Source organism: Sinohyriopsis cumingii, chromosome 11, assembly GCF_028554795.1.
Source record: "Sinohyriopsis cumingii isolate HCF-2022 chromosome 11, ASM2855479v2, whole genome shotgun sequence".
In the NCBI taxonomy this organism is placed as follows: Eukaryota; Metazoa; Mollusca; class Bivalvia; order Unionida; family Unionidae; genus Sinohyriopsis; species Sinohyriopsis cumingii.
Window position 1 is genome coordinate 80,435,291 of NC_142971.1, and position 26,205 is coordinate 80,461,495.

Sequence of the window (26,205 nt, forward strand, 5' to 3'; positions counted from 1 at the left end):
TAAATAAAGCATATGTGTATATTAGTGGTTGACTGAATATTGAATAAATTAACATGGCTGATCAAAACCTTTCAAATAAATCAAATCTTTTTCGAATAATTAATTATGATTTTTTAATGTATTTGTATATTAAGTTTATACTATCCAGATATTCCAGCAAATCAACTGTCGCTTGAATCATGTGAGTCAATGCAAAAAATAAAAAATAATGAAATGCAATCTGCTGACATTAACTTTTATTTCCAGTATGAACTGTTTAAAATGACTTTAATATATTAAACACAATAGATTATTGTACAATATTGTATTTTAAGTGAAGAGAATACGCCAAGATTGTATTAACTAACATGTAGAATGATCACTTTAACAGTCTTTGTTAAGTTAGATATTTAACATTTTGATTAAATAAGTTTATCAAAGTTCGTTTTGCAAGGAAGACAATAACGACTATTTCGAGAAGCACAATTAAAGTAAAACTGGGGATATAAGATAGCCTAGAAAGTTCCAGAAATTATCAACAGCATGATACATTTTGTATACAGGCAGCATAGTGTCCATCCATTAGTATAATACCATTTTCAATCTTGTACAACACTTTGAGTTGCCCAGAATCAACGGTTATCAAACTGTGCGGATTGCGTGCATTCTGTTTAATACAATCAACCTATTGATCTCATAATCAGAATTTCGAAGTCTAAGGTCACTGCTACGAAGAAGGAAAATTATATTTTGTACAATAGCTCATGTGTTCGACAACGAGTAGTTTACAAAGGTTTGATATAGTTTGGTTAAGAAAGACAAATTATTTGGAATTCAGGGTAAAATGTCAGTGTAATTGTGACTCAAAATAAATATGATTTATGTAAACACTTATGGTTCTGTATCATCTGCGGTTGCCAAGCTTTGCAGATTGCATGAGCAATAGATCAATGTGAAATAATTAAAATAGCGTTTAGAGATTAAGATAATTTCACATGACATTCTTAATTCTATGGTTGGTGGGTACCCGGTATTTTGTCTAAGGAAAAGGGCTAGTCTTGTTAATGGTTGAATGTTAAAAGTGAAAATCACTAACTGAAGAAAAATAATGGCTTATGTAAATTAACATTATTTCCACGTGACAGACCTGGCACCAAAATTTGTTGAAGGCGTGAAAGTAATGTAAGATAGAAAGCAAATAATTAAGGCGAAAGGTCCAGGCGATATTGAAAGACGAGAATAGTTTTATACGCAAAGCCTTCCGGAATATAAATATAGGTCTGCAAGACATAATGTCTAGCGTATAAGATGAGGTTGGCTGTATTATTTTCAATAGTGTGTGTTGACAATCTAATTGTAATAGGAGTTAGATAATAACAATTGAAATATCGCGATATTTCTTGAATAATACACATAGGGCCAAAAGTATAAAGTGTTATATGTCTTTCTCTGGTACTCAGGTTTAATCTCTCTTTCACATTCTCTCTCTCTATCTCTCTCTCTAACTATCTCTCTCTCTCTCTTTATGTATCTATATAACTCTGCATCTCTCTCTCTCTCTCTCGTAGAAACTGAACCGACTGTAACAAGTTTCTTATTCCCGACTGTCTTAACACAATTGATAAACGGCTGCATGAAAAATGTAGATTCTAATCCTTTGCTTCTGGTGGTGGTAGATTGGCCGGATCGGCACTTTCCGTAGACATATTTTTTTGCTCGACATATGGAGGTGGGGAACCAGCACATGGATAACCATATTCGACTGCTCCTTGCTGGGCAGGGACGGGTGACTCTCCCTGGGATAAGACCGTGGTATTCACTGAAATGATCAAAATATTATATTTTTGGTGGTATTATAATTTCATCATAAAGTTAATATAGAAAATAATATCAGTTAATGTATAACTATGGCAATATATATCACTCTTGAGGTAGGTTATACACCACCTATCTACCAACTCTTCCCTATATATATATATATATATATATATATATATATATATATATATATATATATATATATATATATATATATATTTGAAAACTAGAATTTTAACCATTGTTGTTTTGACGTAACTGAAACTGTAATTTTAAGCTTTCCACACCAGACAGCAATACATTAGTAACAATAACTCCCTGGTTACAACACTTATTCAAATAACTCATCAAACAGTTACGTACAATGACCTTACTAAACCCTAAAATTATACTGGTCCCAATATAATTGTTTTCGAATGCTGAATCACATATGATATATCTCTCCGTCGACAAATGATGCAAAAATTATATGATAAAAATTACAACGCTGCTATGATACAGTAACGGATTAAAGGTCAAAACGCCTTTGATATTGATGGTTCGACATTGTTTTTCTTAAATTCAGTAGCAATTTATATTGTTTGTATATTATGTACGTGACCTTAGCTAATAAGAAAATAAATACGTTAACATCGATCTGAAACGAATGATTGTTGTTCGTCATTTTTCTCTATTTTAAACAAATCCCTACTGAGTTTGATTTATGCAATATCAGCATTATGCCATTCAACTGTAAATCCGGAATATGTTAATTTGTAGTTGCTTGAAGGAAAACTCATTGAAGACACTTAGCGTAAACATTATAAACATATAACGGAAGCAAAATATTTGACTTGACTCGAGCTGTTTTGAAAGCGAATTATAAGATTCCAAGTTTTAAAAACTTTCATCTACAAAGCCCACATGTTTGTCTACAACATTATTCAGCTATGCTTCCCTCCGCGGCGAATAAGCGATATGATAAAGGGAGACTTTCTTGTATAACAACTTCCAGATTTAATATGTTCCTGGACTCCATCTGCCATGGTCTACATTCTTCTCCTACACATTTTACGTATGTTACACTCCTCGAAGTGGACGCAACTTCTGGATATTACATATTGTCTTTTAGCAGCAGGGGGGGCGAATCGGACAACTTTTTCGACAAAATTTGATTGAGGTTTTAAAACGACAAATAGAGCCTTCCTTCGAAATCTCACTTTTCGAACAAAAAAAAAAATAAAGTCTCCGTTTGGCAAATGGAGACTTAGCGTTTTTTGCTCGAAAACGCTATATTTCGCGACAACGTTTTCCCGTGGCAATCATCGGGCGTCCCGCGTCGATGTCATCGCCCCCCCCCCCCGCTGCTAAGTGGTTATTTACAATTTAACCGAATATTTGGTCAAGTCCGATACGATATCGTGTCCGAGGATCATGTAAATTTATCGTTACAAATCCATGTGGGGTCGACTGAGCATGACTAAAAATGTTTCGAAAAACATTAAAGTCCATGTCACCGCCGCACCATGTCTGCCAAATATTTCGTAGCGTGTGTGTATCAACGCCGTTGAATACAGCAAGAATATTACAGTTGTCTCTAATTACTTTTGGAATCTGAGTATACCGTTGAGTGACATATATCACGTCGGTGTTTTTATGCCTGCCTCTGGAAAATATCCTAGCTGGGTTTTTTTGATTGTCTAACATAACATCATCGTACACGACTAGATTGTTAACGTCGCCATCAATATCATCGATGCCTGGTGCATCATTGATATCTGTAATAAACTCAATAACATTTTTTTTAGCGATCGCTGATGCATTCTCGTTGAAATCTTTCAACACCTCGTAGCATCGTTGATCATCTACGCTAGGAGCAACCAAATACAACTTATCCCACTTCATCCATCTCATTATTAAATTGAGTAACAATTGCGTCTTGCCGGATCCAGATGGTCCGATGATAATCATCCGGATCGAGTTTGGTAACGCTGCAACATGCTTAACTGGTTCTCTTGTTTTAGTCGCTGAAAAGTCAATTATATTCATGTCTCTATACATAAATTATGGATCTATATTGTGTAAAGTGTAGAGTGCGTACTGGCACAAATGATATGACAACCGTTACAACAAAAAATAACAGATCGGCGCTTACTGGCAAGTGTGTACAATGTGGTACAAAGAAATTTAGATTTATTTCTATTAAACCCGGGGATGTTTTAAAAAAAAGCGAGGAGGTGATATTGCAGCCAAGTTATCAAAACTCCCCGGAACACCGTGGGCAAAGTATCCAGGAGAAAAGCACCTCCCAGGATATAGCTACTGTGGGCCCGGAACACGATTAGATATCAGACTCGATGATCAAAATCAGCCCAAACCCGGTGAGTATCCAATAAACGCTATCGATAAGGCGTGTCATGTTCATGATGTTGCTTACAAAAGTAGCGATCTGCATCAGTGTCATATCGCGGATGTAAAATTAATTCACGCGTTAAATGCTATTCCTGATAAATCCGTCAAAGAAAAATTGGCTTCATGGTTGGTAAAATCGGCTATGAAAGGTAAATTAATGATTGGAAGCGGAGCTTCTCGCGCTGGTAATTGAAAACGCTAGCGTTTATAATAACAACATGGAATCCATCTATTATTCTCCGAGAGGATACTGGAAGGGGAAGGCCGCAATTGGTAAGCTTGCAAGCGCTGCAAAAGTAACAAAGGCCACTGCGGCTAATTGGTTATCCAAACAGGCTATATGGCAAATCTATCTACCACCGCCTAAACAAATCAACTTCTCGCGCTTTGATGTCAGCGTACCTAATGAAGTTCATCAGGCTGATATACTATTTCTGCCGCATGACAACGGTTACAAATACGCGCTAACCGTAGTTGATGTTGCGAGTCGATACAAACAAGCGGAGCCGTTAAAAACAAAGTCAGCAACTGAAGTGGCCGATGCGTTTGCGCGGATTTATCGAAGAGGTCCTCTGCGCTGGCCAAATCTATTACAAGTTGATCCCGGTAGTGCATTTCGCGGCGCTGTTTTATCAACGCTGAAACATCATAACGTCGCGATGCGACGAGGTCATACTGCGCTACATCGTGATCAGGCAATTGTTGAACGATTCAATCGGACTGTTGCTGAACGGTTATTTGGATATCAATACGCGAAGGAATTCATCCAAGAAAAACGATTTCGTGAATGGGTCAAAAGGTTGCCAGGCGTAATTGCCGCGTTAAATAACGAGATTACCCGAGCAATCAACATGAAGCCCAGCGACGCGATTAAAGAAAAGTATATACCCGGAAGATCAAAAATAGATAGCGTTTCCAAGCCGATTCTCGGCGATGTCACTGTTAGATATCTGTATGAACCAGGAGAGCTTGAAGGCGGTAAAAAAAGAGCTACTGATCCTATCTGGAGTGTTACCACACATAACATATCAACGATAACACGATCAACTGGTAGACCACCGATCTATAGACTGGATTCAACTGCTCCTCAGCGCGGATTTACACGCGAGCAACTACAAGTGATACCTGACGATACTCAATTACCCCCGCGTGGTCTTAACTAGCGCCGTTGCGTCTATTGCACTCAAGACAAGTTAACCTCACATTGTTTTTGACATGACCGAGACTGTTATCGATCCTGTCCACGGTAAATTGGCGAGCGTCTTTATCCGAATAGCGCCAACTCATTATACAATTACAACTCGCGCAGTGATTATTCTGTTGTTGTCGTAACGCAATTATTAATTCGGCATCAATATCAAAACGCCGTTGTTTTTTTTAATCCTGTTGGCGGTAACCCGAGAGTTTTCTATCAATGACGCTTGCATCGATGATGTCGTTGTCGTCACTGACTTCGTCACTGGCTTCGTCAATAACAATTCTTCGAAGCTGATTCATTCTCCGTACTCTGGACACTGCAAGATAGACTAGATTTGACCATTCGATGCGATTATCAACTATCCAAACAATTGTATCCGTGATGGTTAGTCCCTGCGAGGAATGTATTGTTGTTGCGTATCCTAGCGTCCACGGGGATTTATCAGCACGTAGCGCGTCCTCGACGACGCTGATATCAACGAGCACGATATCATTCAGCACGAGAATTTGTTTTTCTGTCCGGCCCGGGATTTCAACTTCAATGTTCTGTCGCCGTGTATCTGCGGGTCTATAACATAACGGCACTGGACGCGTTGGAAACTTTTCCTTATGCAACGAAAACAACCTCCGCTGAAGTGTGTCCCTGACTATTTTTCTACTCGCTACAATCAAATCGTTTGGTTTCCATGTTTCCCAGAATTCATTTAACGGCGTTTCCGGAATCACCTCGCGAATTATTTCACACTGAATTCTATCCGGCTGTAATCTGATTAATTTTTTAACCCCGCGCAGTTGTTCATCAAGTGCTCGGTAATCAGTATCGGTTTCTTCATAATAGTCCACAAAACCCTTTAACCAATCATGTGGACCCTCGCCGACAAATGGTGGTGGTTGGCCATGATCCCCACACATGATTACCGCTGTATTCGCGAGCAGCAACCAATCAAGAAACATTCGTAAAGTAACGAAACAGTACATATCTCATCCCAGATGATAACTTCAGGAATAAATTTTTCACCCATTCGATCAGGAGTCCACTCACCGCCGCTGTATCGAAACAAGCTGTGATAAGTAACGGCGTCAACATTTCGTTGTTTTATCTCTCGCGCTAGTCTATGGGTCGGTGTAAGCACGATTATACTTGCCCGCGTTCGAAATAATTCAATTGCCCGAGTCGTCTTTCCTGACCCGCCACAGCCGCTTAAATAAACCGTCTTGTGTCTACAAATTGGATCAGAACACGGTGGTGCATTAGACCATTCCGATAATTTATCGCCGCGTAGGTAATTGTTCTCAACGGTGACATCTGCTGACGGGGAATAATCGCGTCGTATTTCATTTTTAATTCTCCATGTACCCCAACTCTCGTCCGGACTAGTAAACCCAGCTACGTTTTCCTTATACGCTACGTCTATATAAAATGAATCAACGGCTACTCTAACCGCGGTGTCGGGAAATCTATTTATCATCGAGAATAAATTGATAGCGGCGTAACCTAGCATAGACGCCCTCAAATGCGGGTATGCCGGGCTGTCTCCATCGCTGTAGGTAACAACTGTACCCAACTTTGTTCCATTGGACAAGAAAGCTGTTTCGCAGTTCACGTATCTATTTTTCGCCACTGCGTCCTTGATTACGAAATCATATTCTGCGTCATCTATAATCAGCCGTGAGCAATATCGTTTGTAGTCGCAGTTTTTTCCACCTTGTGTGAACTTACCAATTATTCTTCTACCGAGATCTTTTGCCTCGCAGTTTCGTTGGTTGAATATCCTCCTGGACCATTCGACGATATATTCCTCGTCGGCATCGATGTGTTTTCTGGATTCGTCAATTATGCTATCTAGACGCTCCGGTTCTGGTAACCAGACTTCAGTCTGCGCCCGGTATGATATAATCGCGTCACTGACAATCAACGAAACTAGCATGCTACAATCAATCATATACCGTAGCAGCGCTATTGGCAGCCACTTCTTTTCAGCCATGTGTCTACCGATCCAAATATAACAACAGCGATGAAGTCCTGCCGCGAACTCAAATGATACTACGCGAGCGAATCCGGTTAAATCAAAATCAGGCAGTGGTCCATTAATAGCAACACGAGTCATTTCATGTCTGGGGTGTCCAAATCGTTTGAAATACTCAGCGGCGGATCCATACCCGAGAAAACTCGCTGGATAACAGGCAACCATATCAACGGAAATCATAGCGTCGCGGCTGTATTCAGTGTTCCATAGTCCACCGTGATAGTATTCCAAACAACTGGATTGTACATCCGGTAGAAATTCCTTGCGCGTTGGACCCCACGCATTTTTCCTCGCTGCAACATGAGCCGCAACCGATGGAATCGTAAAACAATTTGTTAGCAGTTGTTCATCATGCTCTTCAAATTCCATGGCGGTTTTTTTCATCCTGTTGTGAAATGCTTCAGTGCGATATAATTCACCGTTTGGTCTTACAAACTGATCAAAGGTATCAGCGCTGCGAAGTAACCACACTGATACAGGGTCGTTTTTACACAAATAAGCGATAGCATCAAATAGTTTCCTCTCCGCGAGAAAACCATCTTGTATAAATTCCCCCGGGATATACTTTACTGTTCTATCCCGTGGAAACACTGTAATCGCGGGCGTCCACGCGTGTTCGTTATGATCAATAATTTTGATTGGGGTTCCCTTTGATTTATACTTTGATTCATATAATACTTCACCGGTTATCGTTGTAACGGTTATTGGAAATCTCAACGACGTTTCTAATCTCGCTATGTCGCTGATGGTTGCTCCACGCTCTTTTACGGTTAGTTCCCACTGGTTGATTTTGCTACGTCGTAAATCAGTCAATTTGTTTCCTCGACACGCATTTGTAACATGCTCTATTACTCGTTCTGCCACACAATTTATCCCCGTTGACTGTTTCATTGGTTTCAGTTTTCCGATATCAGGTTTCTTATTTAACGGGTATATTCCATAAACAACTGCTGTTTCAGGATACGCTCGTTCATAGTATGGTCTGTCAATTCCGGTTAACAACCCCGGCTTGGAGTCGCGGCTGACAATGACTGTTTTCTTGTCGCTGAGAACTGGTTCAAATTTATCACGTATGATCCAATCACCTGATTCCACCCGGACAATGAATTTTACTGTAACGAAATACCTTTTACCGTCAAGTTGTGATATTATCGTTGCTGCGCGGTTGTCGTTCATGGTAGCATCAACAACGCCATCAATTCGAAATGTTGACCAACTATGAGATGCGCCATCACGCTTGAATTCATCGATACAATCGCGTATTTTATTTAACAGGATTCTATCGTTTATTAACGCTTTTGGTGCGTCCTTGAGGACTCTATCGAGATTGAACTTAATATTTTTCCAGGGCTTAATTGCTGCTAATCTCTCGAACTCATCAATATTATTAAAACAAGTATTTAAATGAAAGAATATAGTATAATGAATCACTGCAAATGGTTGATGATTGGGTCGACAACCCCGTGCAATAAATCATGTAGAGGCGAATTCTGCGGGTATCATTTACAAAGCGTTCGTAATGGTTCTCTTGGCCCCCTCCCGTGCTTGGTTTGCCACGTCGGTGTAAGAAGAAAATCGCAGTTGTGTATCAATTGTGGCGGAAAGCGATACAGGGAACTAAAACGCTATTATGACAAGCGAATTAAAAACGCCGTCATTGACCCCACCGCCGACTTCGTCATCAAAACCCCCCAAGACTACGTTGAAAGATTCATAATTAAACCAAATAATAAATTAGACAAGTAGTATTATTATACAAATGGACCAAGAATTTCAGCCGCATCCTGTGCTCGTCAGTTACGAGGCGTCTCGCGACGGCATTGTTAGAAACCGCAAACTGAAGAAGCCGGTTGGTACCGTAAATAATCACGGGTATTTAATGTTTGGTGCCGGAAAGAAGAAATATCTCTGTCACAGAATCATCTATGAATGTTTTCACGGATTAATCGAGAATGGACTTGTGATTGATCATATTAATAGTAATAAGACTGATAATTCTCTTACAAACCTGCAAGCCATCTCTCGGAGTGAAAACACCAAAAAAGGTAAAACAGGGAAGCACGCAAAAAAAGCAAAGAGTGTCAAATCGTTTGATACAACAACGCACGAGGAAAAAACATTTCACTCCATGAATGCGGCAGGAAAATATTTTGATATTTGTATGCCCGCAGTGCGATTTGTTGCAGAACGAGTATATCAAACAGCAATCTCAAAAAAGACCGGACGCAAAATTCGATTTTCATATGTAAATATCAGCGAGTGACGAAGTCACCGGCGCCCATGGCGCTGACAATAAATTGTCCATTCCGGAAGAAAACAAAGTATTCAGTATTATTAAACACCTTCGGAATTGATACGCGGGGTTTCATTTTTTTTTATTTAAAAACAAGATGTTCTATAAGAATAATGAATATCGAAGACATCAATAATATATTAGCCGAGATTTCAAAATTAAAAAATCAAGGAATTGAATTATCTGATGGTCTCGACAGTGAAAAAATATTATCCGATTATGAGATTATTAACGAACAATCGAAACGGGGGCGTTTTACCCTGGCCCGCGAGTACTTTTTTGTAAAACGATTACAACATACGATCAATGAAAACTTGTACCACAATGACGCAAATGCATTCATTGGACTATTCACTGCCGTTGAAATAATACGAAAAAAACTCGGACGTGTTTATGAACGACGCCGGGAGATTTCTAGCAAGATCAAAAACATTAGAAGGATTATAGACGAAAACTCCAGCGGGAAATTAGAAATTGCTTCGTAATTGCAATAATGATAGGCGAATCACTTACTACTCGGCTAGCCAGAGAGCGGCTAGCGGCGCTTAAAAGATTCATACCGTTACGAGACAGGGTCCGAGAGCAACTTCAAACGCGGAAGCAACTACAAGCCGATTTTACTGTTGGAAGCGAACAACTCTTTGCCCCGGTAACTAAAGCGACCAAAGATGTTACGGCGGCAACTGTACCCGTCCTCGATGCGCTTGAAAAGATAGCGGCTCAGACCGAACAAACAAAAAGGTCTTTAGAAACACTAGCGGCTGCTACAACACGGAGGCCACCACCACTCGCTATAACCGAACCACAAGAACCTTATGTTACAATGGCCGACGAAGAAGAACTAGGTGCTACCGCAAGAGAACCAGAAGAAGAAATACCGGAAGAAACACCGGAAGAAACACCGGAAGAAGAAAAAGAGAGGAATATACCCCGTAATGTACTTAAGAAGAGCACAAGGGATCAAATTAGAGACCTCAGGGACAGGAGGGAGGAATTAATTGATTTTACTGTCTCCAATTTTGCTAAGAGCATACGAGATAAGGAGCATATCAATAGCGGTTACGAGAAAAATATAAAGTCGTTAAAGGATTGGACAAGAATAGTGTATTTGGCGAGTATACACGAGAATGCATTATCACGCGGTGATGGCCCCGATTATGACGCATTCCACAATAAAGTAAAAAGTAGAATACCAAAAAAAGGAAAAGGATACTCTGTTGGTAAAGAATCCTACGGCGTTACCTGTCCTAACAGTGTTCTCAGTGATATATCACGGCTAGAGGTACTAATCGGAGGAAAACGAGCCGGAAATAACTCTCCGGAAATAATCAATGAGGCCGCTGATATTTGCAAGCGGTTATTTACGGGCGGTATCATGGACGTTAGTGCGTATCGAACGCTCATAGACGAACTCGTGGATGATTAAAAAAATTATAAAATTATTATCGTTTTTGACTGTTTTTGGCCATTTTTTGACTGTTTTTGGCCATTTTTTGACTGTTTTTGGCCATTTTTGACTGTTTTTGAGGGCAAAAACCCAAGGAAATCATTTAGAGAAAATCGATGTTTTTGCTGAAAAATCGAAAAAAAACGACTATAGGCAACCAAAAATGACTAGAAATCAGGAAAAAACCGGATTTTTATCGAGGGCAAAAACCCCAGGAAATTTTGATAAAATTTATTCCGGTTTTCCACACGGCGGTGGGAAGGGGGTGATGATCACAATCACTAATTGAAAAACCGGTGTTTTTATAATAAAGATGATCATACACTACAACCACGATAAACCAGTTCTCGTCTACGTGGTAAACTCGCGATTGCCTGTTTACCGCGCGTACTATGGAGATGGTCTCGGTAGCACCATTGCGGGGTTATTTACAAGAATGGCTCCAAAAGTAGCGCCGTTAGCCAAACAATTAGGAATGATGTTATTCGTGATAAGGGTATTAGTGCTATTGGAGATGTTGCCGGAAAGGCGCTTTCTGCAGCAAAGGACAAACTAATGTCGTTGGTGAAATCCAAGAGATTTTCAAGAAAAAAACAGAAACCACCGGTGATGCCATCAACGACGGTGATGCCTTCGAATGTCAGTAAAGTAATAAATAACGCCGTGGAAGAAAAACTAGAGTCGTTGGCGGCTCAGTCATCCACCAACGCGCCCATGAACACAATAGCGGGAGAGTGGTCTTAAACAGAATTCAAAGAAAATCGCAATTGAAAACATCAACATGATAAATAATAAAATGTTTGCGCAAACCGCTGATCCCGCGTTTGATATGGACGCCCCAGTGCGCAGGGATGATTCTGTCCGTGATTATCAATATTATTCTTATTATGCAGCGCAACCCGACCTACGATCGCGAATTGAACTTCAAGTCCAAGATACCAGTAGATACTTTCTGCCATGTGAAGCATTTATCGAAATTGAGGGAGAACTCGTGACAAATGCCGCCGATAATGCACCATACGCAGATAACGATCGTGTTCGAGTTGGCTTCGTTAACAACGGTATCATGGCGTTATTTGAGAGCGCCAGATATCTTATTGACGGGCGAGAAATTGAATCAATAGAACGCGAGGTTGATGTTGCAACGACGATAATTGGGTTAGCGAGATACTCGGACGATTATACGAGATCGACGGGTCCATCTATGATGTTTGCGAAGGACACCACCGATAACGCTGATCATCTTCAGTACGTTAACGTGCTGGTGGAAAGAGATACCGCAGTTGACCCACAGGCTGAAGCAAATAACCCAGACCGCAGAGCAAGACCAGACGCTAATTTCACTGTTATAAGAAGTCTTAACGATAATTACAATATGGGATTCGCAGCACGAGTAACAATGTTGCAAGGACCACGCCGACAGTTTTCATGCGCGATTCCACTCCATCACATATTTGGATTCTGCAGAAATGTTAGAAAAGTTATCTATGGGGCTAAGCATACAATCGCGCTGACGCGAAGGGGCGATGATAACAATGCAATATGGCGTGCTGCTGGCGTCGCTGCCGGTAAAGTCATTTTAACTAAAATGGCATTGTGGATGCCGGTGCTGACTCCATCAGTTACCACGGAAGCACGATTGTTAGCATTTATGGAACAGGGAGGAAAATCGTTGTTGAGTTGGCTAGCGGTAACAACTGATGCTAAAGAGGATAACGTCGCCGATACGTTTACATGGCACCTGGCATCAAAACAGGGTGTTTCAGCCCCGCGTCATATATTCATAGCGCTACAGAATAGGGAACGATTGGGCAGTCAAGAACGCAGCCATATGATATTTGATAATTAGGAGTCAGGGGTGTTTCGCTGAGAATAAACGGACAACAGGAACCATCCGAGGATATACAGCTTAATTACGGCGACAACCATGTCGCACGTGTGTATCATCGATTGCTGTCATACATGGGTCGTGATCAAAACGTCGACACTGGTTTGCAAATATCGCAACTTGATTTTAAAAAGCTGTATCCGATTTATTATTTTTCGTTGGAACATCTTGATTTAACGAGACAATCCGTCGTTGATATACACTTCCGAGCTCGTATAGCCCCGGCTGGTGTTAATCATAGAGCGGTTGATGTCATTCTCAGCGATAAATCAATGCTGTTGGAAGGCGTTGGTGGACGAATGAGAATCGTTGATGCGCCAGTGGAAAACATGTAATTGAAAGCACAAAACGCGTTTACAATAAAATGTCGTATAGTGTCGTCAGTGTAGAGTTGACTGATGGTCAAGTCAAAAAATTACGATCAAAGTCGGCTAAACAGTGCGGGACCACAATAACGCTGAAGCCGTCACAGATGGCAGGTGGTAATCATAAGATATCGTTGACGGCGCGTCAAATAAAACATTTCAATAATGCGATGAAGAATAAAAAGGGTGTTCAGGTAGATTTCTCGGCCGCAGCGATTAAAAACATGGAAAAGACCGGTGGGATATTTCCTCTGTTAGCCGCGATTCCGGCATTGATTGCCGCGGCCGCACCAGCAGTGGCTAAGGCGGCGGCGTTAGGAGCCGTTGGTACTGCGGCGGGGATGGCATTGAAGAAGGCAACCGGGAAAGGCTATAAAAAAAAACGACCCGTAGCCGGAAAGGGTCTAAGACTACCGGGAACCCCGTATTCATGGTACTCGGGAAAGGGTCTAAGACTACCGGGAACCGTTTATTGACTCAGGAGTCAATGACTCCTATGTCTAATTTTGATTTAATAGACGCCGCAAACGCGCTAGCGATACAAAACTTCAGGGGTGTTTTTATGAGGGATCAATTACCGGCGGCACCAAGGAATATTGAAACCGGCATAATTAACCTCGATGGGTCCTCCGGAGCGGGAATTCATTGGGTTGCGTACGCGATTGATCCGCGTGCGATCGTCTATTTTGATTCATACGGGTTAGCTCCGCCGAACGAGTTCATGCGGTATATCCGGGCGTGTTCAGCCCGGGCGTTTTATTCCACGTTGCCAACACAGCAGTTAAGCGACCCGCCGATATGCGGCCGTGAGGTATTGAACGTACTCGCGGCGATTTCATCATCGCGGAAACCACCTCATGTGGTTGTAAACGAATACACTAGTGGGGTCGTAGAGGCCCGGCGGGTTAATTAGAAACGCCGTTTTTTTTTACAATAACGATGATTGATATCTGGGGACGACCGGTTTCGGCGCTGAAAAAGCCCACGGAAACGGCCGCCACCGATGACATAAAAAAACTAATCGAGGATGAAATCGCTGATACGTTGAATTTAACCAGTGTTGACCCGGGTGAAATAGTTGTATTTCAAGACCGCCAGGGTAAATTGAAATCCAGTAATGTGTCACTGGATGATGTTTTAATACGACAGCGCGATGCCGCCGAGGACACTATCGCGTTGTATACCAGCGACGGACGACTCAAACCAGGTGAACACATATCGACGGTGACGGATAGGGTAACATTAATCCAAGACGGTTTTATAAGGTTAGATAGATTGGTAACCGAACTTGACACGCATGTGAAAAAATCTGTCACCGATATGCAACTCACTACCGCTAGTTTTTTTGGGACCCCGACGGTAACCGAACCGAATCTTGCAACAATAAAGAATACTATTTCGGAGTTTACGACGCTGTCGGGTCAATTTTACACGTTACGAAAAAATGTTAACAGGATCGATGACAACTTTGATAAATTCTTTGGTAAAAAAAATACCAAGCTGGATGAAATCACAACAACCATAAATGATATCACTGCGTATGGACAGGAAATAAATAAACTCATTGCCAGGGCTGCAGCGAACAGAGGGGATATAAATACACTCATTACTGACGTTATATCGATCATAAATAATGTAAACGCGCATAAAGGGAAAATAGAAACGATCAAAACTAATGTTGAAACGAACAGAGGGGATATAAATACACTCATTACTGGCGTCATGTCGATCACAAATAATGTAAACGCGCATGAAGGGAAAATAGAAACGATCAAAACTAATGTTGAAGTGAACAGAGGGAATATAGAGGCGCATGAACGGGAAATAAATACACTCATTGCTAATGTTACAACGATCATAAATAATGTGGACGCGCATGGACGGAAAATAGAAACAATCAAAACTGATGTTACAACGATCATAAATAATATGGACGCGCATACACAGGAAATAGGAACAATCAAAACTGATATTGAAGCGAACAAAAAGGGTGCGGACGCGCATACACAGGAAATAGGAACAATCAAAACCGATATTGAAGCGAACAAAAAAAACGTAGACGCGTATTGGCGGGGAATAGGATTAATTAAAACTGATGTTGCAGCGAATAAAAAAGGTATAGACGTGCATACATATGAAATAGAAACAATCAAACTTGATGTTGCAGCGAACAAAAAAAGTATGACCGAGACTACACGGGAAATAGAAACAATCAAAACTAATGTTGCAGCAAACAAGAATAATATAGACGCGAATTTGCGGAGAATAGAAATAATCAGAACTGATGTTGAAGCGATTAAAGACGGGCTACCGAGAGTAGCAGAGCAATTCGAAAAAATAAAAACCCCTCATGAGAACACCATCAACACAGTATACACAATTCGGCATGGATCATTCGATTGGACTCCTACACAGAATACAGTAAATATTACCGCAGCTGTTAAGGGCATTTATCGATTGACACTGGTTTCAATGATGCAGTTTAATATATTATCGTCGAGTTCATCCGGGTTTAACAATACAATATCAACAATTATAGACAAGAACGCAACTGAACAGTTTACAATTTATGCCGTTGATAGAAATCTAGCCGAGGCAAACATTACATGGTATGTGGAATTTGCAGCGAATCTAAGTAATTAAAAACACTAGCTCTTTTAAAATAAAAATGTCCACCAGGGTAATTGAATCAGAGGTATCACCGACGTCACATCAATATCGATTCGATACCGCAAAAGAATTTTCCGCGAACTTGAAAACGCTTTCCGAACAATACCGTGCAAAAATAAAAAAATACCGCAGAAAAATAAACACCATCGACGCGGTCGTGTACTCGGTGTCGGGTATAGTAGCCGGTACCGGTGTTATTTTATCCACGGTGACCACGATAGCCCCGATCGCTGTTCCAATCGCTATCTCCGCGATGACAACAATTGCTGGAGTTGCCAACGCAATCACTAGGAAGATATCATCGTGTTTTCAGAAAAAAACTCGACGAGTATACAGTAAAACATCAAATAGTATCCGACGCGTACTCGAAATTATCCGGGTTGATCTCGTTGTCGATTGATAATTTGTTCATATCCGATGTTGAATTCTCCACGATGGTCCAGTTGTATAGCTCCGCGATGTCAAAAATCGAGGATTTTCAACTGGAAGCCGGAACCACCTGGTTGTTGAAATTAGACACTAAAAACAACGAATAATAATAATGTCGCTGAACCCCGAAGGGTTTCAATTACTTCAGCGGATCGCGGAGAACACCACTCCGGTACAAACAAATATGATATCGATAACGTCAACGAAGCCAGAATTCAGTGTGAACTTCCCGTCGCCGGTTCCAGTGAAGGAAATAGCACTGGCAAAATTGCGAGTATATCACAGTTGGCCTAATATTCGAGCGGACGCGTTTAACGGACAACAACCTAATAACTCGCTGGTTTTTGCATGGACAAATAAGCCCGATGGGACCCCAGACTGGAATGAGGTTACAATACCAACTGGGTCATACCAAATAGAACAAATCAATAAGGAATTTCAACGCAGGATAAAATCGATCACAGGAAAAGAATCAAAAATCGCTATTACGGTTCATGAACCGACGTTATCGTCGACGATTGAAATAAGCACACCGGGGTATATGGTTGATATCTATAACAGTTCAATAAGAACCATACCAGGATGGCCTAAGAATCCACCTCATGAAATCCCCGCAGACTTGCACACGAATACGCGATCGTATCATGAGATTGATCCCGTTTATCAAATTGATTTGTCTATTATGAAAAACGCGTTATTACCCAGTAGGTTTATATTTCAAGACAGGAATACCATGCAATGGATATTTCCGTATAAGGAAACTCCTAAATTGTCCGCCGAGGGCACAGTTAAATTAAGTGATATTAATAGGTATTTTATCGAAATTAATCATTATTACCAATTACAACTAGAACAGCTACGGAAAACAAAAGCACAAAAACACGTTGAGGTGTTAAATCAACTTATATCAGACATGGAATATATCAATGAACGAATCGTCGGAATAATATCCGCTAGCAAAACTGATGATAAACAAAAATTCCTAACCGAGTATAATATCGCAGAAGCCGATTTACCCGATTTTAGGTTTCCAGGATACAACGCGCCAGAACTAAGAAAATCTCTTAATGATTTTCTCGGTCCATCAACTATCCTCAAACACGATAACGGAGATGGTGGTAGGCATATTGCTCCATACAACGTAAATATTGCATCGGTGATAGCAATCAATCTAGTGTGCGATGTTATCGAAGGGAGTTACCAGGTAGATACCAAGCAATCAAATCAAGCTCAACAGGGATATATCCTTTATTCATTTTCACCAACAGCCCCTCCGGGATTTTTGATCATTGAGAGTCCGATTAATCCGGTCTATATGCGATGCCATAATCGGTTTTTAACGAGAATTAATTTTAGAATTACAGATCAGTCAAATAACCTAATTGATTTACAAGAGGAGGAGTTAGTGGTTACTCTGTTTGTAAGATCATAGCAGCAGGGGGGGGCGATGACATCGACGCGGGACGCCCGATGATTGCCACGGGAAAACGTTGTCGCGAAATATAGCGTTTTCGAGCAAAAAACGCTAAGTCTCCATTTGCCAAACGGAGACTTTGTTTTTTTTTTTGTTCGAAAAGTGAGATTTCGAAGGAAGGCTCTATTTGTCGTTTTAAAACCTCAATCAAATTTTGTCGAAAAAGTTGTCCGATTCGCCCCCCCCCCCTGCTGCTCTTTTTGCGTTTCTTTAGTTGCTGAAATTGCTGACATTTTGTTTGTATATCACAGTAAATGCAATTAAGTTAGTCAATGCTTTTATACATCTTACTACATTAAATTATTGAGGAACTGAAGTAATACATCTTAGCAAATTTAATTCATTAATACAACCCATTTGGATCTTTGATTTCACCTTTCTCTGTCGGACGCCACAAGGTAGAGTCTGAATTCGGATAAACTATACAGAGATATGTTGCACGAATAAACAACTATATATATAAATATATTAATATATATATATATATATATATATATATATATATATATATATATATATATATATATATATATATATATATAGATAGATAGATAGATAGATAGATAGATAGATAGATAGATAGATAGATAGAGAGAGAGAGAGAGAGAGAGAGAGAGAGAGAGATTGAGAGTGAGAGAGAGTGCGTGCAACATAAATGTTTCACTATATACTGTTAAAGCGTATGCATTGACACTATATTAATAAAATATACATACTAGTAATATAAATATAATAATGTCCCAAACTGCATATAACTGTAGGATTTAAAGTGTACTAAATCACGACGATACACATATTGTTTGCAATGCTTAGATATCATTATACAAATGACGAAAACATTGCATGAACATTTTATTATTGAAGTAAATATGATTCTAACAAATTATTTTGCATAAAAGTGACTGCTCATGGTGTCATTGAGAACAACAAGAACAAATGCTTTGTATTAGAACCATGTTTCTGAGATGCAAGAAATATACAAATGAAGCCTAAAATAGTCATTGTAAATTCCGCATATAAATAGTTGCTGTTTTGGTTAGAAGGATAATTTTAAAGTCAAAAAATCTGACGAAGACATTCAAGCATACAACGAATCAATTATCAATATCCCGATTGCTCCATCATGTCATGGACATATGACACTTTTTATTCATGCCTAACACCTTGCCTAATGGGTATAAATTGGCAACATGTATAGTGCTATCGGGATAATATCAACGCCTGTATGCCCAATAGCGCATCATTACTTGCTGTATAAGCTGTTGAATATTACACTTGATTTCAGAATCATTAATCCTGAAAATTGTCCCGTGAAAAATAGTTATGTATATCCATATTTTGTGCAAGTGTTGATGCATGAATATACATATTTTGTATGGTTCCATCTTGGGATATCGATATCATATGAACTATACAATTGGTGTTTCCAAGTTGATGTTCTTTGGTGAGTAGGTACTGTAAAATATTGAACTGAGTAGTAAGATCTCTCACTTAATTATATTGCGATACAAATTTAAAACTTTGTTGTGTTAGCATCGGTCTGAAAATATGTGTTCACATATACATATAACAGTGATGGAACTGTTGGAATTTTTCGGATTTAATTACAAATAGTGTAAGCTCCTAAAGCATTTCAACTGTTGGCAGCTTATTATTAAATTAAATGATGAAATTATTAAATTATTGTTTAATTGCTTATGTGTTAAAAACATGTTTGCTTTTGATTACTGTATTTCCCTTTTTAATGTTACTCATGTAACTATATAAAGATATTTCAAGTCAAAACATTTTTTCGGAATATTATCATGAAACAAATGTTTCATTATAATTCGTTTATGATTGAAACTTTAGATGTATCTTGGTTAAATAGCTTGTATGATATTTACCTCTTTCGACGTTCATTATCATATTCTATCTACGTTGAAAAGATTGGTGTAAATAATTGTAGGCTTGTGGTTTGATGTCATTTCTAAGCTCAATATATACTCTACATGACCAGAATTAAACTGGAAAGCCCCGGTAAGAACCAAGGACCCGTAAGGAAATAACTGTCAAGCTTTCTCACATAAACCAATTCCGAAACCCTATAATCGAACCCATGCGGAATGAAGTGACATGGCAGTGCTCGTTAAAGGCCAGCACTTTCATAGAGCGCGCGCAGGTTTCTTTGAAAATGTATGTGCGTATGTTTATGTGTGTTTAATATATTTTACCTACCATCTCTTCTCTACCATACATAATTAAATTTAATTGAACTCAGTGAAATGGTTTCGGTCGAAGTGACTAGTCAGGTTTGATGGAATGATAGCAAGGCATTGCACACGACGAACACGGACGAACAAGGAGTCGTTCGGAACGTTGATTGGCCTGATTCCAACTGGAGGAAAAAAATAATTTCATTTATCTTGTATATTTGTTTGCTTCTATTTTGCATTGTTAGATTTTCATTACTAATTGCTGCATAAGGGCAAAATACGACGCAGCATAGACATTAAATCTCATTTGTTTTAGGAAGAAAACTTTAGTAATACTAGTAGTTGCATCAGTTGATAAATGAAGGGAAGATTTCCATTTATCAGATTACATTCATGTAATCAGACGCAGTTGCGTTTATTTCTATATGAACTGTACGGATAACTACCTTAGATTAACTTCTATCAATACTGTCACGTATAACATAAGAAATGTTAACACTGAACTGGGAGGCTCACGCACTGAATGCCTTTCAAACGATTTAAAAACTGTGAGTTGATATTTTATTTAGAAAACTGAATAAATTGAGTTTACAGAATCAAATAACATATCTTGGCTGTTTTGTGAATATAAAGAAGTATGTATTGGACCTAATTTGCAAAATTAGAAGCCGGAAACATTACCATCTGCCACGAACATTGGGTCTACAGCACTTTCACTGCACTTTCACTGTCACTGCAGTACGTTGCAAATGAATTTAAAACTATAGATAAATTGATATACGGATTCAAAGACTAGCATTATAAGACTTTGATTCACAGTCCTATAGTCTAAGACGCCGACCGTGATATGTACGATGTAGGGTGGGAGGGAGATCCGCTACATTCCGATCGTAACCGTTAGTCTCGATGCATTGCACTATTTGACTACTGGACCACCATCCCTACAAACATTTACCGATAATCTTAATTTCATTTGTGATTCACCAATGTAGGTAACCTAAACTGTTAAAGAACACGAGAAAAGGTTCACATTGGCCTAAGTTGGTTAATCACCTGTCTACACAATCACGATTCACAATTAACAGTGAACTCGTGATAGCAGCAAATCAAATAAGCATTCGTATGTCAAGCAAAATAACACTTCCTTTGCTTTGAGTATTGCCATTCTACTCAGAAAACATATGCCATTTTATATAAAGATTAAGACCATGACGTAGACTGTTCAAAACCTTAGATTGTGTATCATTGTGTTCAAAATTGACGTAGCTATTGCGTTGCAGACGGATACTTCCTTGTTCTATACATAAATACACATCCAACGCCTCAACAAGAATTTATACATTTAAACAGGCTCCTAAACTGATAAGAAATATCTCTTAAAAAATAACAAGATAACAATTTAGAATTAATAAAATTAAAATTAATGACAATTATAGGAGTCTAACGTTGTATTTTCTGCATTTCTCGTGGTAAAAACTGTCAGTTGCCGACTGGAACAGCTTACATAACGCCCTTATATAGTTTTTTGTTGTGTAATTCTACAAATGGCAGTTTATACCACGATACACTTAGATAAAAAATAACATTAAACTCTTAACTAAATATAGTAAACGCTATCATATACAAATACATATCAACTGACTTACTTAAGATGTAACTCTATTAAAATCTACGCGTTACTAAATGCTACTAGATATAGCAAAGTGCCACAAATTGTAAAATCTTTAATGCAAAATTAGAAGTGTGAATGTGATAATGCTAAAGAACATATAGTATATTGAATGTGTTAATTGGTATGATACAGTTTAAACATATTTTGTATTCCACCTTTCAGTGCAAAAATGTTGACACGATACACATGTGCTATTTTACAACATTATTAACGGTAGGATTATAAATCGAACGTCACAAATGCAGTTAAGAAAATAAATTAATGAGTGGTATACCATGTGCAATAAAAGCAAAATAGGAGTGGATGAAGTAAATAAATCATTTCCGGGAAATTACAAAATAATAAGTGGAGTGTGTAAATGTCAGCTGATATATGTAACGAATCATTATAAGACGTTGGCTAACTGACGACAAGTTAGATATCAAAATAAAAAAGGAGAACACATAATGTAATTTGATCAAACCATTGTTGAGAACAACAAAAACATACGTTCAACCCCCGTCCTGGAATAAGCAGGACAATTTACGAAAGAGAACAATCGTAAAGTAGTGCTATTATAGACATACAATACATGCAAACATTAAAGCATTGGTACTAGAGCGAGGATTTCGTAGTTTGTACATTTTCGTAAATAAGTATTGTTTGTTTATATATATATATATATATATATATATATATATACATAATAGAGCACTTGTGGTCTTCTCTGCCATATATATTAGTGCGTAGGACGAGCGCTAGACCCATTGGAACAATAAAGTTTTCACCCAACAAAAAGGCCAGTCCTTGACGGCAACGTATCTCTAGGACATAGTATACGTTTATATTTCAGCATGTTTTCACTTTGTATTTTTGTTCGTCTGTCAATGAGACGTCTGGTGGAGTCTGTCACAGTCTTCCATCGAATTTCAAAGCTACGGTTAAACCAGCATTGAAATACTGAATCACTGGTAATTTGTAAGCAATCAGAGTAGATTTTCATTTGTTCATTTTGTGTGATATACTCTAATGCTGACTATTTGTGGAGGAACAAACAATATTTTAAAAGCTATTATTAGCTTATAATACGTTTGCTATGTTCAATCGACAAGTATGTAAATGACGTCTATTGTTGGAATATATTTGCAACAATCTAACATCCTTCAAAGCCACCCAACTAATATTACCTAAGAAACAATTGTCCAGAACATTTTGGTTCTACGCTATTTCTGTGAAGATGAGCAAATATGACAACATAAATGAGCAATGAAATATCATATATTTACATGACTGGAATAAAACGGAATCCTTGGAAGCATATAAAATCGAATGTACATGGAGAGCAACAACGATATACAATACAATTTTTAAAGAAATGTCTGCGCAATGATATTCTTACAAAGAGTTTGATATCCAAGTATTAAGCACATTTTGAAGTATGATTGTCCATGTGATTATCGATCTTAAAAACAAAACTCATGAAAAGTTGGCATTACTTCATCTGCTGCAAATCTTAGCTATTGCTTGATATGTAGATGAACTTGAAACTTATCCTATCAATTAAATATATTTATTCATAGCACATTATTTTACTGCTAATTGATTTACATAAACGCAAGCTTCTTTTTACTACTATATAATTGCAGTTGCATCATTGGATAAATAAAGGAAATATTTATATTTTTCAGAGCATAATCATGTGATCATACCCAACTCCACTTATATATGTATTAAATGTACGCATAACTACTTAATACTAAGTTCAATAAATAGCGCGCACAAAGTAAGTAATGTACACATTGCACACGCAAAATAACTAACATAACGGCAGGCATGCACACTGCACGCCTAAAATATCGAAATATAAAGGTGGGTATATATTTTATTTCGAAAATTGAATAAATTGATTTGGAATCAGATAAATCATCTTCCCCGTTATTCAGAATGCAAATAAGTCTTTCTTTGACTCGATTTGAGAAGTAAAAGCTTTGAAACTCAAAATCTGTCAAGTGCATTGAGGATACATAACTTTCATTGCAGCTCGTTACAATTGAATCTAAAACTATCGATACATAGAAAAATCGATTGGGAGGAGGAGGTCAAAGACTAGCATTAAAACACTTGGATTCACAGTCCTACCATGTAGGACACCCACCTTGATAGTTACGAAGTGTTGTAGGTGGGTGATATGCTATACACACGCTGTATCTGTCAATGTCGATGTCTTGCATTGTTTTACTAATGGACACAAATCATTGGCAACAGTTACCTATTTTCGTAATTTTATTTGTAAATAGGTCTCGTATTTAGCCTACAGTGTTAATTAACCCAAAAATAGATTTAAAGACGCAATAATTGGTTAATCATGTGCTTTGGGAAAAACGAATCGACCATGACACAATTAAAACATGAGCCTCATTCGTATATCAAAATAAGCAACAAATCCTTTGCTATCAATAGTGAACGTCTGCTCAGGTCAAATAATATAATGTAAATAAATTATTAAAACCGTTATGTGGCATATTCAGAACCTTTGATTTCGTACAATGGTATTTTTTATAAATGATATTGACGTAGCTATTACGTTCCTGTTATAGAAATAGCTATGTAGCAGACGCCTTAGTTAATCCACAAGCTTAAGGAGGTTCTCCTACTGATAAGAAAAATCTTTTTTTCAAATATCAATAGAAAATCATTAAATGTATAATTAATTGCAATTATAACAGTTTAACATTTTTGTTTGATATTGATGTAGCTATTACGTTGAAGTTGGAGAATCCTTGGTTCTATGCATGTACATGTATCAGCCACCTTAACAAGATTTCATATGCTTAAGAAGGCTCTAGATCTGATAGGAAATAATTTGTCCTTAAAAATAACAATACAAAATCAATATATTTATCAGTAATTGCAATTATAAGAGCTTAGCGATATTTTTTTCTGATTGTATCGTGTTATAAACTGTCAAAGCTAACTGGCAGCTTTTATAACGCTTGACCGGCGTTACTTGCTGTTCAATTAGCCAAGTTACAATTCATACCGCGATAAACGTAAAAAAGAAAACAACGTTAAACTCAATTTAATTTCACATACACCATGTCGTTTTTAACTGTTATTTGATTTCATTACGGCATAGTAATGTTTTTCTGCCAATTTGATTTACTTAGAGTGCAGTCTTCGTTTTCATAATATCTGATTTCAATTCAACGACTTACTGGTTGTATTAATATTCTCGTTGCATTTATAACTTGTAATCGCCACATTATTCGATTACTTACCGACTAAAGTTGGCATGTTCGTGTTTGTCGGTTGTAAAACGATCCCTGAGCGTCTGCTAGGATTGTTTAAGGCAGCACAGCAGCATTTGATGAGGATACTGAGGACAGTGAGCCCAACCAGACTTCCAATCACAGACCCAACAATGGTACCGATTGGAACTTCTAAACTGTAACTGCTTTAACTCTTGTAACTGTAACTGTGGAATGTAAAGACATATGTATAGGGATTAATTTCACAATTGGTTAATAGGTTCCAACTAACTAGATATGTTATTATGCCTGAGTCCCTCTTGCTGCGTAAGCAATTTTATTAAAAGAGGGTGACTCAACATTTGGTGATGTTTTCAGAATGATGAGTTGACGACCACACACATTTCTTATCCTTGTTACTGTTGTTGGTGTAGTGGTTTTCGTGGTGATGATTAGAATTGAAAAAGGTGTGGATATTTGTCATGGTTTCCGTCTATTGCATGTAATGTCGAACTAAACTGATGCAAACACAGAATCAGCTAGTTTATGGATTCTCAATAATATACAAACGATATCTCTTAATTTTGTCTGCAAACGATATCTCTTCAATTTGCCAGAGTTTAATAAACACAAAATTAATAAATCTGATACTTTAATGATTGACTAAATGTTTTCCAGCGCTAGTGGAACCAGTTATTAAATTTCGCTGTATTCGCTGTCAATTATGCCACAACAGTCATGCTCACAGTATCTCGTTCTGTACGTATATGTGAAGTAGTCATAGCCGTATTGACAGGATACGCCAGCTTCCACCCGCAAGGCTGAAATAGAAACATTAACATCATTTCTCTTTCTCTCCATTTCTCTCTCTCTCTCTCTCTCTCTCTCTCTCTCTCTCTCTCTATATATATATATATATATATATATATATATATATAGAGAGAGAGAGAGAGAGAGAGAGAGAGAGAGAGAGAGAGAGAGAGAAAGAGAGTGAGACAGACAGACAGACAGACAGACAGAGACGGAACAGAAAGAATACAGTTGTGAAGATTGATGATAGAACTGTAGTTGTGGAAGAAGAACCATAAATTACACGTTAAACATATATTACACTATAAAGTGCATAACACATT

At 38.4% G+C, this 26,205-nt stretch overlaps 1 long non-coding RNA gene across 2 annotated transcripts in view; it reads right to left on the reverse strand.

Annotated features, from left to right (window-relative positions):
* Window positions 1-255: 255 nt before the first annotated feature.
* Window positions 256-26,205, reverse strand: part of LOC149788826 (uncharacterized) — a 58,438-nt gene continuing 32,488 nt past the window's right edge. Inside the window, exons 1-3 of one of the 2 annotated variants that reach the window (XR_016424438.1) lie at window positions 25,819-25,902; window positions 25,103-25,299; window positions 256-1,798 (exon numbers count right to left, since the gene is read on the reverse strand). This is a non-coding gene — a long non-coding RNA (uncharacterized LOC149788826). Of the gene's footprint in view, window positions 1,799-25,102; window positions 25,300-25,818; window positions 25,903-26,205 lie in introns of those variants that run through there. The other variant, XR_016424437.1, reaches the window with a different exon arrangement.